The 12,377-nt window shown below is 48.7% G+C and overlaps 1 protein-coding gene across 35 annotated transcripts in view; it reads left to right on the top strand.

Annotated features, from left to right (window-relative positions):
• FBRSL1 (fibrosin like 1) overlaps positions 1-12,377 on the top strand; it is a 419,446-nt gene that overhangs the window by 96,232 nt on the left and 310,837 nt on the right. The gene's annotated exons all lie outside the window — the stretch shown is intronic.

Raw genomic sequence — 12,377 nt, 5'->3', positions numbered from 1 at the left:
GACTCAAATTTAGCCAGCGCTGCTGTTAATGCTGGAGCAAGCCTTCGGCAGGCTATTTTTAGCAGTCAGAGCTGTTGTTGAGAGCTCGCGATTGCTAAAAATGCCTTGGAGTGATTTCACAGGCGATATTGTCTGCGGTGGAATTCGCGCACCAGCTGTCTGTCTTCAGGCCAGTTGATTGTGTTGACACGTCTTCCCTGCGATTTGTCATCCCTGACTCCGGCAGCGCTGCGGCTGTGACAGGCGTGCTATCAGTGTCTGATGGGGAGGGTGAGCGAGTGGGGAAGTGACAGCGGCAGCCTCGCTGCTGACAGCTTGGGAATCGCTGGGAGTGCAGGGGAGCTCTGCCCTGTGCCGGTATTTGATTTTCCCTTTGCCACGCTGTCGCACGGAGCGCATCGCTGCTGCCATCTTCCATGGGAAGTGTCTGCTCCAGGGCTGGGGCCTTTTCTTGGATCCTCAAAGCAGTGTTTTACACGTTTTATTGGCCTTGGTGGCTTCCTCCAGGCGAACAGTTGCAGAGGTGCGTTTCCTTGCAGGCAGCACTCCCCCGTCCCGAGGCCGTGGCTATGAGTCACATTTGCGAAAGACGTAGCACCAGGAAACAAAGCTTAACAGGGGGATTGCTGGGAACTGTGATTCTGTTTTTGACTTCACTACTAACTTAGAAATCCAACCATGTTTGATGCAGTTTTCCATGAGAACTGCGAGATGAAAGGTGTGAGCTTTGTGTGCCAGGCGATAGAACTGCTAGAAGCACTGCTGAACAGAGAGGCTGATGGTGGCTGTGCCCTCACCGCCATTAACATCGCACCTATACCTGTCAGAATGCATCTGTAACTATTTTCCAAGTGGCATTACTGGTTCGGTTTGTGAAATCAAAGTGTGTTCACTCTTACTCAGGGATTTCAAGGTGTTTCAAGTCCAGGGAGCACAGAACCTTTGTGTCACACAGCTGAGAGGTGAATCAGGGTTGCTGTGATTCGATGACTTTGAGTTAATTTCAGCTTTTTGTAACAAATCCACCAATGAATAGAAGTGCTACAAACGATTCCATTCGTTGACCTTCGAAGTGACCGGCTGCTATTGTCTCTTGAGTTACAATCTGAAATATTCCACCAAAGCTTTTTAATGCTGTGCATACCTGGCTTTCAAATTAAGTGTAAAAATATGCAAGTAAGGCGAACAGGGAGCTGGCAGTGATTTATAGTGCTGCAGGCTTTTTGCCTCCCGTGACCTCGATTCAAATCTTGGCCCAAAAGTGAAGAGGAAATGAGTTTGGTTTTATACTAATTCCTAGGGGATTTTTGTCCAGGTTACAGAGATGGTGTGTGGCTTATCTGGCAGTCAGGGACCTTCCTCAAGTGAGGGCTGAATTAGAGTGTGTGTTTTAATAAGGCTTACAGGGAAATTTGCCTGTCTGGATGAAGCTCTGACCAATTCTGGATCACTTGGCTTTATAAGCAGTAAGTTTGCCAGAAATTAAGTAAAAATAGAGAGAGGGAGTGGAAGAGAAATCGAAGTGTTGTTAGGGGCTGTAGTTACAATTTGCTGTGGAAGGAGTCACAATCTCTCATCACGAGTCTGTAATGGTGCTGGTGCAACCTTGCCTTCTGTATATAGTATTGTATTTCTGCTCTTTAGCTCATGAGTTTTGCCACATGAGAGAGCCTCTGTCTGGGCACAAAGGGATCTTTTTGTTTCCATGTCTGTCTGAGCCAGACACTGAGCTGGCTGTCCCAAAGGTGCCGGGGCTGTACCAGCAGCAGTGCAGGATGCTGGCAGGTAGCTGCTGCTTCTCCTGCTCCACAAAACGCCTCTGCTGTCTGGTGCTGCTGGGGGATTTTTGTCCTGAGCTCTTGGAAGGGATTTCCAAGGAAGGTGTTCGGGTTGTGGCTGAAATAATTTATACCAGAGAGCTTTTGGGACCAGAAACGTTTGCATCCAAAGCTGTGGGCTGTTGCTGCCTCGTGTTGCAGAGGTGATGTGGGGATGAGCCTCAGGATCTGCTCGGGGTCCGCTCCTTTCATCAGTACACCCTCTTTCCCTTCATAAAACATGCTTGAAAGAGGTTCCATTGATAGAAGTTTCTTATTCAAATGCAGAGCCACTTCATGCAAGCTATCCCTGGTAAGAGCAGCTGGAAATAAGTATATACGTTTTACTGCAGTGTCCTTAAATATCCTCAGTGCTTGAGCAAAGGCGTATGAGTTTATTTAAAGAATATGAGAGAATTTGGATTTGGTGACCTTTTTCAGTCAGACTCTGATGGAGCTTTCGTCGTCGCTTCTGAATGAGATGATTTGACCTTTATCAGGAATTAAACCTCTCGACCCTGCAGGAGAGCCCTGAGAACCTACTTCTTTCAGAGTAATTACGAGCATGCAGAGAGGGATAGCAGCACCCTTTCTTTTTTTAATTGGAATAATGTACTTTACCCAAATATCTGCAGATTCTCGCCATTATTAAAACGGGCTCAAGTGAAAGAAAATTCAAGTAGTTACAAAAACACATTTTTCACCATAAACCAGTTTTTGTCTTCTATTGTCTTCACAGTTAAAGTGCTTCCCAGTGGAAACCAGATGGGGGTAACCAGCATGCTTATTTACACAAATAACTTAAAGCATGCATATAAAGGAAAGAGCAGTCTGTGGCACACCCACTGCTGTGCAGGACCACGCTTTACAGGCAAAGATCCAATGGTTCCCCTGTGACAAGGTTACGAGACTCTTAGAGCACTGAAATCCTGTTTCAGTTTTCTAGACCCAGATATGAGGTAAAGCAGCTGCTCCTGCAAAGGCATTCTTTGGGGAGGGGAGTGAAATCCACACTGGGTACATTCAACCAAAGTAGATGATTTCCTCTTCCTCTGCTGCACACAGGCAGTTTGCTTGCTTGGTTCAAGTCTATAGCCCTTAATAAACCCTTGAGTTTTTGTGTGGTTAGCTTTAATTCACAGTTCTCCTTTTTTATTTTTATGTGTCTCCTTCATCTCAGTCACCAACGAGCTGCATTAATCCCTTCTGTATACACAGATTTATAGTCTGTTGTTGAAGTACTGTCCTTTGCTTCTAGGGATCAATGGCAGAAGCACACAGTGGAGTTTGGGACCCCCCTTTCTCTTCAGACCACATTGGGTTGTTCAGTGCTGGATGATATGGGGCAGTTCTCCTTTGGGTGTGGGATAAATCACCCTCTTTCTTTGAGTACTTTCACGCCGTGTCTGAAAACTCTGCAGCCCAATGTAATGCTTTTAACTTCGTAATGAAGGGTTACCCTTTTTTAACAGCGAAGAAACAAAGGCAGAGAGGCTTAGGGATGCAGATTGATGGGATTTTGCAGCAGCTGAAGGTGATTTAACTGCGATCAATTTATAGTTTACAGTAATCCATCAGGTTATGAACTGCAGGGGCTGCGGGCTGGTTAAGCTCTCTTCTGTCAGCTGTATTCGGAGCAGTAAATTGCAGCAGAAGGGCAGGAGGAGCGGGTGATAGCTCAGTTGGCTGCTGTAGTTAAACCGACAGAGATCACAGCTGTGGAGCATTAAGGACACACCTCTGCATCGTGCAGTGCTGAGGTTCACAGAGCTCCGTGGGTAACCCAGCTGGTATCGTAGCACCCAGCGCATCTGTGTGGCTGCTGCAGTGCCCCAGAAGCATGCACTCATTTTCCTGCCAGTTTGGCCTCATCTCTCAGGAAGGCTTCTGCAGCGGCCGGCTCAAACTGAGGCCCCAAGCATTGCAGCCCTGTGGGAGCTGCCAGCATCACCCGCACCGCTGCAGCCACTGCTGAAGCTGCCCCCAGAGTGCCCTGCACTGCCGCTTTGTACCTCTCCGGTGCTGCTGCTCCTCAGACATTGTGCGTCCTGCCATCCTGCAGGTTCCTCTTGTGCCCAGAGCTTGGCAGGAGCTGTGGTGAGATAGCTCCCGTAACTGTCCTGTAATTTCAATCTCACGTACTTTTAGACTCACTTTTCTGGGAGCTGTGCTTCCACAGCACTCGCTAAATTGTTTGGAAGGACTACATATGCCTGAGGGACAAAATGCAGCAGGAAACGTCAGCAGCATGTCTAAATAAACATCTCTGTCTCTCTTACCAGAGCGTTTAGCAGCTCTGCTGGCAGATGTTTCTATAAAATGTTAAACACTGTGCTTCCCAAACCTCCAGAACGTTTGTAACCCTGTCGGCTGGGAAGGACAGCTGGGGAAGGTATGAGAGGACGGGAGTGCCCAGAAGGACTGGTGGTTCTTCAGAAACTGCACATCAAACTGGGTCCTGGGAACTGCTGTCTCATTGATAACGGCGTTGTAAAATGCTGTTCTTACTGAGGTACGCTGCTGTTGCTGCACAGAATTAAAATAGGCAGGAGGGGCTGCTTTACAGCAGGTCGGGCCTTGTGCTCCTCCTGTGAGCTGAATTTATCAGATCACACGTGCAGCTGAGCAGTGTGCAGCAATTACAACCTGCTGTCTACCGACTTGTGGAAGTGCAGGACTGGAATAGAGCTTAGTGTTGTTTTTTCCCCCTATAGATGCCCCACATCTCTTAAAATGCTAATTGATTTCTTAATTATTTTTGTTTGGGTGTGCTGTGGGGAGGCTTTGTCTGTCTTTTGCAGTTCCCCTTCTCTCAGGTCAGTCCAGCCATGCTGAAGGCACTCTGTGGCCTGAAGCAGGATGGGGCAATTAGCGCCTTAATTCTCATCAAACGCCATTTAACCCTTTGTTCTGGGCTTGGTGTAAGATTCCAAAGCTCCCGACTCCTTGAAGTTTGAGCTGTGAAGGGTAAGGCCATTTTTGTGAGAGCTTGTTCCTCTCCGTGTGTTCGCTTATTTATCTGCACACCTGAACGGCTGCAGTTCAACAAAAAGAGAACTGTCATTTCTCTGTGGGTTGTGATAGAAATAATTGGGATTGGTACCTAATGAGCGTCCAGTATTTTAACATGCACGCCCAGTTTTTGTGATGGGCTTGTAAGAGACCTGAAAACAAGGATAAAAGGTTTTCCTGGTGGCATCTCTGAGGAGATGTAATAGCCATGCAGCCTGCAGCTCTGAGACACCTCACTTGGTGTCTCCAAAGATGTGTTCCCGCCTCCGTGGCCCTGAAATTTTGGCTATCTGGGGAGGAGAAATTCCCTCTGTTCGTGTATTGACAGTTCCTTGTGTTTTCCTTAGATTTCTGATGCAGCTCTTCAGCATGCCTCAAATAAGGCATTAACTGTGTGGGAGATATATGGGTGTGGGGCCCAAATCAATGAGAGGACCCGGGGGCACGGAGAGCTGAGAGATCCCTTTGAACTCACTTAATTAGAGAACTGTTTAGATTTCAACCTCAGTGTCTCTTAAATCTGAAACAGGATGATTTGGGAAGCCTTTGATCAGATTCCTGGGGATGCTTTCCTCCCATATTGCAGCTACACATCTTAAGTCCCCCCACCTTGACACAGCCGGGATTTTGGTGTTGAATGGGCTTTCCTATTGGCTCCATAGTGTGACTGTACCAGGCTAACGTGCCTTCCCTTGTCTTCTGACTTTGGCATGCTAACCTTTAGGGAGAAGACAAGGTGGGTATGTTTTAAACTGCAGTAACTGTTTTGTCGGGTTCTTCAGTGATCCCTGGTTTTTTGAGTTGACATGAACTGAGTTAATGCTTATTCCATCTTTGCCACCCCTGTGCCTCTCTGTCTCTCAGTGGAGTTAACATCTGAACAGAACCAGGGGGGCGAATGCAGAATGGGATGTTAGCTGCCCTATGAGACATCCCTATGAGCCAGTCTGACAACTGGCTAGCCATGGTGTTACTGAGCTGTTCTCATTTTCTTAATGCCAAATCGTCACTTAAGTGCTAGAAACTGAATGTAAAGAGTCTGACCTGCATCCTGGTAGCAGGAGGGGAGGAAGGAGTGGCCAGTGCCATAGCTGGGAGGCCACGCTTTAAGAAGCTGTAAGCCATGGAATAACTTGTCGGTTTTGTCCGCTGGGAGAGCGTCATGCAAGAGTGAATGTAAAAACAGAGGTGGAAAAATCAGAGTTCTGAATGTAGGGATTAGCTTTTGAGCAGGAAAGGAAATGTGATACGCTCTGCTTCGACTCTACACCAGGAAAATCGTTTTGTTTATTTTTGTGGCATTGGTGATGGTTTCTACAAACAAAATAAGTGTTTACCTGGCTCTCGTGTACAAGCAGCTCTCAGCAGCCTGCGGTGCCCTGCCATCACTTAACCCAGCATCGCTCTCAGGACACAGAGCTGCAATGCCTGAACTGCTGTACTGATGTCATCACATCTGGCAGCCAGGAGCCTCTCCTGCCCCTCTGTGCCCAGGTGTGCTGGCCAGATGGCACTGGCTTTGGGTGCCATCCAGAGCAGCGCCTTAGCAAGGCCAGGCTGTGTGTCAGCTTTCAGAAGCTGAGAAGAGCTGCCAGTTCTACTCTTCTAGTAACAAACAGCTGGACTTAATGTATTGAGCATGTTTTCTATGCTATTCTCGAGCTGATTTCTATCTAAGACATTCAAAAGGATGCAAGATCAAAGCTGGACAAATTCCACCTGTTGCCTTCCTTTGTAGCAGATACCTGTATTTGCATGGTGTGTGTCCAAGAAAAGGTATCTCCTCCAGGATTAAGCCCTTTGTGGTGTCAGGAGGAGGTTTCTGTCCTATGGCTGTTGGTTCTCCTGGACCACAGTGTGGTCAATACCTGGGACAAGTAGGTTCTCCCCCAAAATTTGCCAGAGGACTTATGGTTGGTTTGGGGCAAGTTGCTTTGCATTTGTTCATTCCTCATCCTGTAAAATGGGGGCAGCAGTTGCAATGGGAATTGGGCTTTGCTAATCAACAGTGCTTGTGAGGTGCTTCTGTGGCTCTTTTGTCTGGCAAATTCTTTGTATCCTAACGCCTCTGACAGAGATGTGCTGCAGCTGTCAGTGTTAGCTGACCTTATGAGCACTGTAAAACAGTTTATTTAACCAGATACCTGAGATATGGTCACACTGAGAACCGGTGTCAGAGCCCAGATGAGAGTTCAGGAGATGTTCATGCTGCCGTACCAGCCACAGTTGTCAGGCAGTGTCAGCTGTGTCAGCTTTCCTGTCTCTGGTTATCTACAGAAGGAGGAGTTACTGGTGGAGGTATCAGCCAGGATGTGACTTAAGAGCTGTGGGACAGAAGTAATGACGAGAAGCCCTGTCGCTGTGCTGGAATGTGCCTGGTTTCATGTGGGGCTGTGCCCAGCTGGACACATCTGTGCTCCTGGCTCCGTGGTGCTGCCATGGCAAGGTGCTGCGAGAGGCCGAGTGCCGCCCTCGGAGCTGTGAGTTGTGAGATGCACGATGGCTCTCAACTAATTGGAATGGGTTGGCAGTGATGGAAGTCGCTGCTTCGTGTCACATTTGAATTCCCTGTTGCACTTCAAAGTGATGAGCTGGCATCAATTAGAAACATTGCAGGGCTGGCCCTCTCTGCAGCTTCTGACTGGCAGGGCGTTGTTCAGAGTCTTGTAAACTGGCCCCGGGTTCTGCTCTGAGGAAGCAGAAGTGCAGGCAGAGGTTTCTGGCTCTGAGAATGAAGCAGTGGGTGAGAGCAGAGCTGGCTTGGCTGGATGAAGCAGCAGTACTTATGCCAGGCGCTGAGCGGTGCGGTGCAAGCCAGGTGCTGCTCTGTGTGTGACTCACAATTCAGTGGCGATGGCACAAGAGAGGAGAGCAGCAGCTCGTCCATGTTAATAGAATAACCTTTCTGGCCTCTTTTTCTAAAGTGTTGATCTCTTTATAAAAGGAGGATTTGTCTTGCTGTTCTAATAAGAGTTATAAAATAATATATGTGTAATTAGAATTTAATAATGATTTGTCTGACTGGTTCTCTAGTGTAAGCTGGTTCAAGTGGTTGTGTAACCTTTGCATTGTGTTCATTATCTAATGTTGAAATAACAGCTGGAAGTTGAGAGACTGACATGCAGTTTGAAAATTACAGAGCTTGAAATTGCTGCTGTCTGTAAACATATGAAAATCTATTAATGACCTTTGAGCTCTCCGACTGAAAAATGTTTTATAAGATAGAATGCATCAGAATTGCCCGTTACTATACTGTGTGTTTCCCTTTTCCCAGTGATTGCTTAGGATATTAACGAGCGCCCCGCTCCCGACACAGATATCGGATTATTTGAACTGTTCTCTGAAGCCCTAAGGATATATGGGAACATTTGGTTGCTGATTGTTTGTTCTAGCGAACCAGTTATAGATTAGCTGCTCACGGGCACGTGGTGTGCTCAGCCGCTGCGTGCGGGAGAACATCGCTGCTGGCCAGACTGACAGCTGCAGACCTCTGCTGCAGAATGCACTTCTCCAGTGATGTGTTCGGGGAAGAGCAAGGCTGGTGAGAGCGGCACAGATGCACGGTGCTGGACTTCTCATTAGCGTGTGTGACATTTAGGCGTTCAGCAAGGCATTTCTCTCTCGTGCTACAAGTCACCTCACTCAGAGATTTCCCATTAGGTTGAAGTGATATACCACAGGCAGCTGTTTCTCGAGATGGCTGGCTTCTGTGTAGTTCTTGTTGTTGGACCATTTGTATTTCTTCTCATTTGTTTCCCAGCCAAAAGAAGCTACCAGAGGACTAATTATTTAATGCGCACGCTGGACCTCATGGCAGCTGAACTGCAAACCGTTGCTTACCACTGAGGGCAACTGCAGCGTTGGTAAAAATGCCTCTGGTGTCATAGGGTTTGAAGATGAATTAATTTCTCGTGTGGCACGGGGGATTCCAGACATGGCTGCGTTTTCTTCTGCAGAGGAGCTGGCTGAAGTGCATTTGTGAGTGTTCATCTCCCTCAGTGCAGCGTGCGTTGGCTTTGTGCAAGCAGTGTCCAGCGGCACTTCAGGCTGAGCTGCAGCCAGCGGTGCTCATTGCTCTGCTCTGCTGGGTGCAGGGGACGGCAGCCGGAGGGGAGCAGTGCTGGCACTGCTGCTGGGTGCTCAGCCCGTCTGCTGCCCGGCTCCCTGCTCTGCAGCAGGTGAGACATTGAAATAGTTGTTATTTTAGTTTAATTTTAGAGAGCCAGAATTTCTAGCATCCTTGTCCGTCAGTGACAGATAGGTTGGAGGTACCTTTTACTCAGTGTTGACTTCTTGTTTTTTCTGACTAGTTTAGATGAAAATTGGTACTGGCAATGTATCCGGCTTCTGTACTAGTCTGTGCTGATAGATCCCCAATGCCTTCTCCCGTGGCAGCTCGATGCTGGCCGCTGCAGCAGGAGCTGGGATAGTGCTGCCTTCCTGAAGGGCTGGAAATGAGTGATGAAAAACCACATCTGGTGTCAGCAAGGAGTGGCTGCCTCGAGTCCTGATTCTGTCACTTGATGGGAGAGGCTGGAATTTGATACGGTGCCTGTTTCAGTAATCCGGGGAAAGGGGGAATTAATTCAGATTAAGTGTTTATGTGGTGCTCTTTAAACAAGATTCTGATTACTGCCTGGCAGCAGTGTGGGCCAAGCAGTGCCACTGAGTGTTCCCCAAAACGCTGCACCTGGATCGCACACGTGACCTTGCTGCTTGATGGATAGCTCTGGGAAGTTGGGAGCAATGTCCTCCAGTTGGCTTTCTTTAGAACTGCAGAGCTGCTGCCATCCTAATGCTGCCCTGCCTGGAGAATGCTCACCCAGGTGGCTGCAGTCTGCAGGAGCAGCACTTCCCCCTGCAATTGCTCCGCAGTGTTCCCACTTGCAGTGCAGCTGAAATCAGCTGAACTGGGTGCTGCCAGGTAAGCATGAGCTCTTTTCCAAATCCTTCACATGCTGCACCGGGCAGCCAAGGCTGAAAGCAGCTTCAGCCCAAACACGTCAGTGCTGTGTGCAGCGGGCAGGCTGGCCTTGCGGTGCTTGCAGTGCTCCTGCAGGCCGGAGTATGCCTCATTTAATCTACCTGCAAATGGTGCCCCAGCTCCCCCTCCATCATTTAAGCTCCCTTGCTCTCTGACACACTTTCTACTGACAGTAATTCTGCGAGCGCTCGGCGGGCATTTACTGCCATCTCCAGAGGAAATACTGATGGCTTAAAATGGGATCATTTCCTCTCTGATGGACAGCAAGCACCTGTGGGAGTTTTAATAGCTGTGCAGTCTGTCTGTTAGCAGGTAGTGAGGAAGATGTGTGCAATTCTCTGCAGGGAGGCACCCGTGGGCTCCAGGGAGGGGATTGGAGGAAGGAGCAAAGCAGCGGCTCGCTTCCCAGGGAGCTGCTGAGTGGCAGAACGGTGCCCGTGCTTTATCTGTGTCCTGGCAGGTGATGCTGGAGAAGGGTTTTTACCAGAAATACGGGCAGCCACGTGCTCACATTGAGGCAGGTTTCCTTGACTGCTTACATAAGACATTTGCTGCATGCCTTCTTACTTTTACTGTCCCCTACGTTGCTGTTAAACACTATTCTGCAAGAAAAAGAGAGGCCGGAGCTCTGTAAAAGGAATGTGGGTTGAAATGCATTTTGAATTAGAGTGGCACTGCCACTCCCTCTTACACTTTTTGGTGGCACTGCCTGGGGGTATTGTCTGCCCGAGGCAGCACTGCTTGGAGCCTGCCCGGCCGCACAGCAAAGGGCTCTGTTCCCACAGGACAGCAGTGAGCGCTCACCGGGCAGTGCCTGCAGCTCGCTCTCCAGCTCTTTGCAGGTGACAGGAGTGCAGCCTCTGCTAATAAATTTGGCTGTTTCAATTACACTGAGTTTATTGGTTCACGCGCTTTTATTTTAAAGTTGAATTGTGTATCATAAACCTGCAAACCGGTGGCAGCTTCAAATGTCTTAACATTTCCAAAGCTGTCTTGTCAAAAAGCCATCTTACTCCGGAGCTGAGCGCTTGACAGGGTCAGAGCAAGCGTGATGCATTTTAAAAAGCACGCCCCAAACTCATCTGCAATATGTCAGCTAGGAAAGGAGAATTGCAGTCTAAGGTTAAACAAGCAAGGATTTCATTTGCAATCGTTTTAATTGGTATTGATTGTATTGCTTGAATGTGGGGTCAAAGCAAGAGAGTTACTTCCAGCCAAGACTTTTTTTGCCTTAAAAAAAAAAAAGAAAGAAAAACAAAGATTTAGTAGCACAGGCTGAAAGGTTTGGGCTGTGCTTTAGTGAAGCTTGCGGGGGGCCAAGAGGCAGGAAAGTAAAACAAATGAGTGTGTGCTGAGTTACAGGAACAGTACGAGCTTCCCTCGGTGAAAGCACTACCTGTGACTGCTGCCTTATCCCTGCAATCTGTGCCATTTCCATCAGCTCGGTGTTCCTCTGTGGCAGCGACTGCTTCTTCCCATCCTACATCTCCATTTTCTCCTTGCTCACCGCACCCTTTGCCTGTTGGCTGCTCCTCTTCTGTGCCGGTCTCAGAGTCGTTTCTCTCTAAAGTTCATTTCTTTCTTCACTCTCTGATGTGTATCTCCAATGTTATCTTTCCTTCTGAATCACTGTCTCTCGTGTCACCTCTGTGTAACGAGATGGACAGCAGGTATCTCACGGCAGAGGTCATGGCTGGGTCTGCACAGTGCTTTTTCTGCTCAGAAGGCACAAGAGAATGAAGTCGGCACTGGCTCTGCATTACCGTTCTATAAACTGGGTATAAGGTCAATAGGAATATTTGAAAATTAACCTAATTAAAAGAAGATCCGTTTCAGCTCATCTCTGAGCCAGGATCACTCCCTGTGGTATTTGGCAAAACCTCCTGCTAATTGCAGGATAAAGGTAATATAAGGATAGATGGTGCTCAGGTCCTCGGGAGCCTTCCTGCTGCACCTCTGCTGGGAGCAGGGGGAGGCAGGAGCGGGACAAGCAGGGTCAGTTTTAGGGATAGCAGTTCCCTTCTATTTCCATTGTATGGAAGTGGGATGTCTTATGTTCTCCAGCTTAAGGAATAAGTGTTGGAATGAGCAGCCTGTGAGAGAGGAGCTGGAGGCTGTTCCCCTGCTGGGAAATCAGCCCGTATAATCTTTTGAAGTGAGCAGAGGCAGTCTGGCAGCAGTGCAGTGTTACCACCAGCCCTTGGCTGCTGCTCTGAGCTGTGCAGTGTCCGACGGGCCCTGGGGACAGGGATCGTGACCGGCTTGGTTTCGCACTGGGGCTGCAGTCTACCTGGTGCTGGAGGGCTGAGGCAAACCGTTTTAGCAGTGCTAGGAGTTATTCTTGTCCTCTGCACCCCAGAGCAGCACGCTTGAGATTTTTCTTCTTGCTGTGTGGTTTTGCACGTTTTTCAGGTCCCTGAAGTGCTCCTTCTCTCTGAAAGGCACTTAGGAGCCAGGCCTCCCCCTGCTCTCTCCTTGCTCTCCGTGAGCTGTGCGGGCTGGGAGGATTCGGGCAGCACTGGAGCTGCACACAGCAGGCACGCGGGGTGGCTGCAGCCTGAGGG

This window comes from Gallus gallus, chromosome 15, assembly GCF_016699485.2.
Source record: "Gallus gallus isolate bGalGal1 chromosome 15, bGalGal1.mat.broiler.GRCg7b, whole genome shotgun sequence".
Classification (NCBI taxonomy): Eukaryota; Metazoa; Chordata; class Aves; order Galliformes; family Phasianidae; genus Gallus; species Gallus gallus.
The sequence above is the reverse complement of the archived record's forward strand: the minus strand, read 5'-3'. Positions and strand labels throughout refer to the sequence as shown.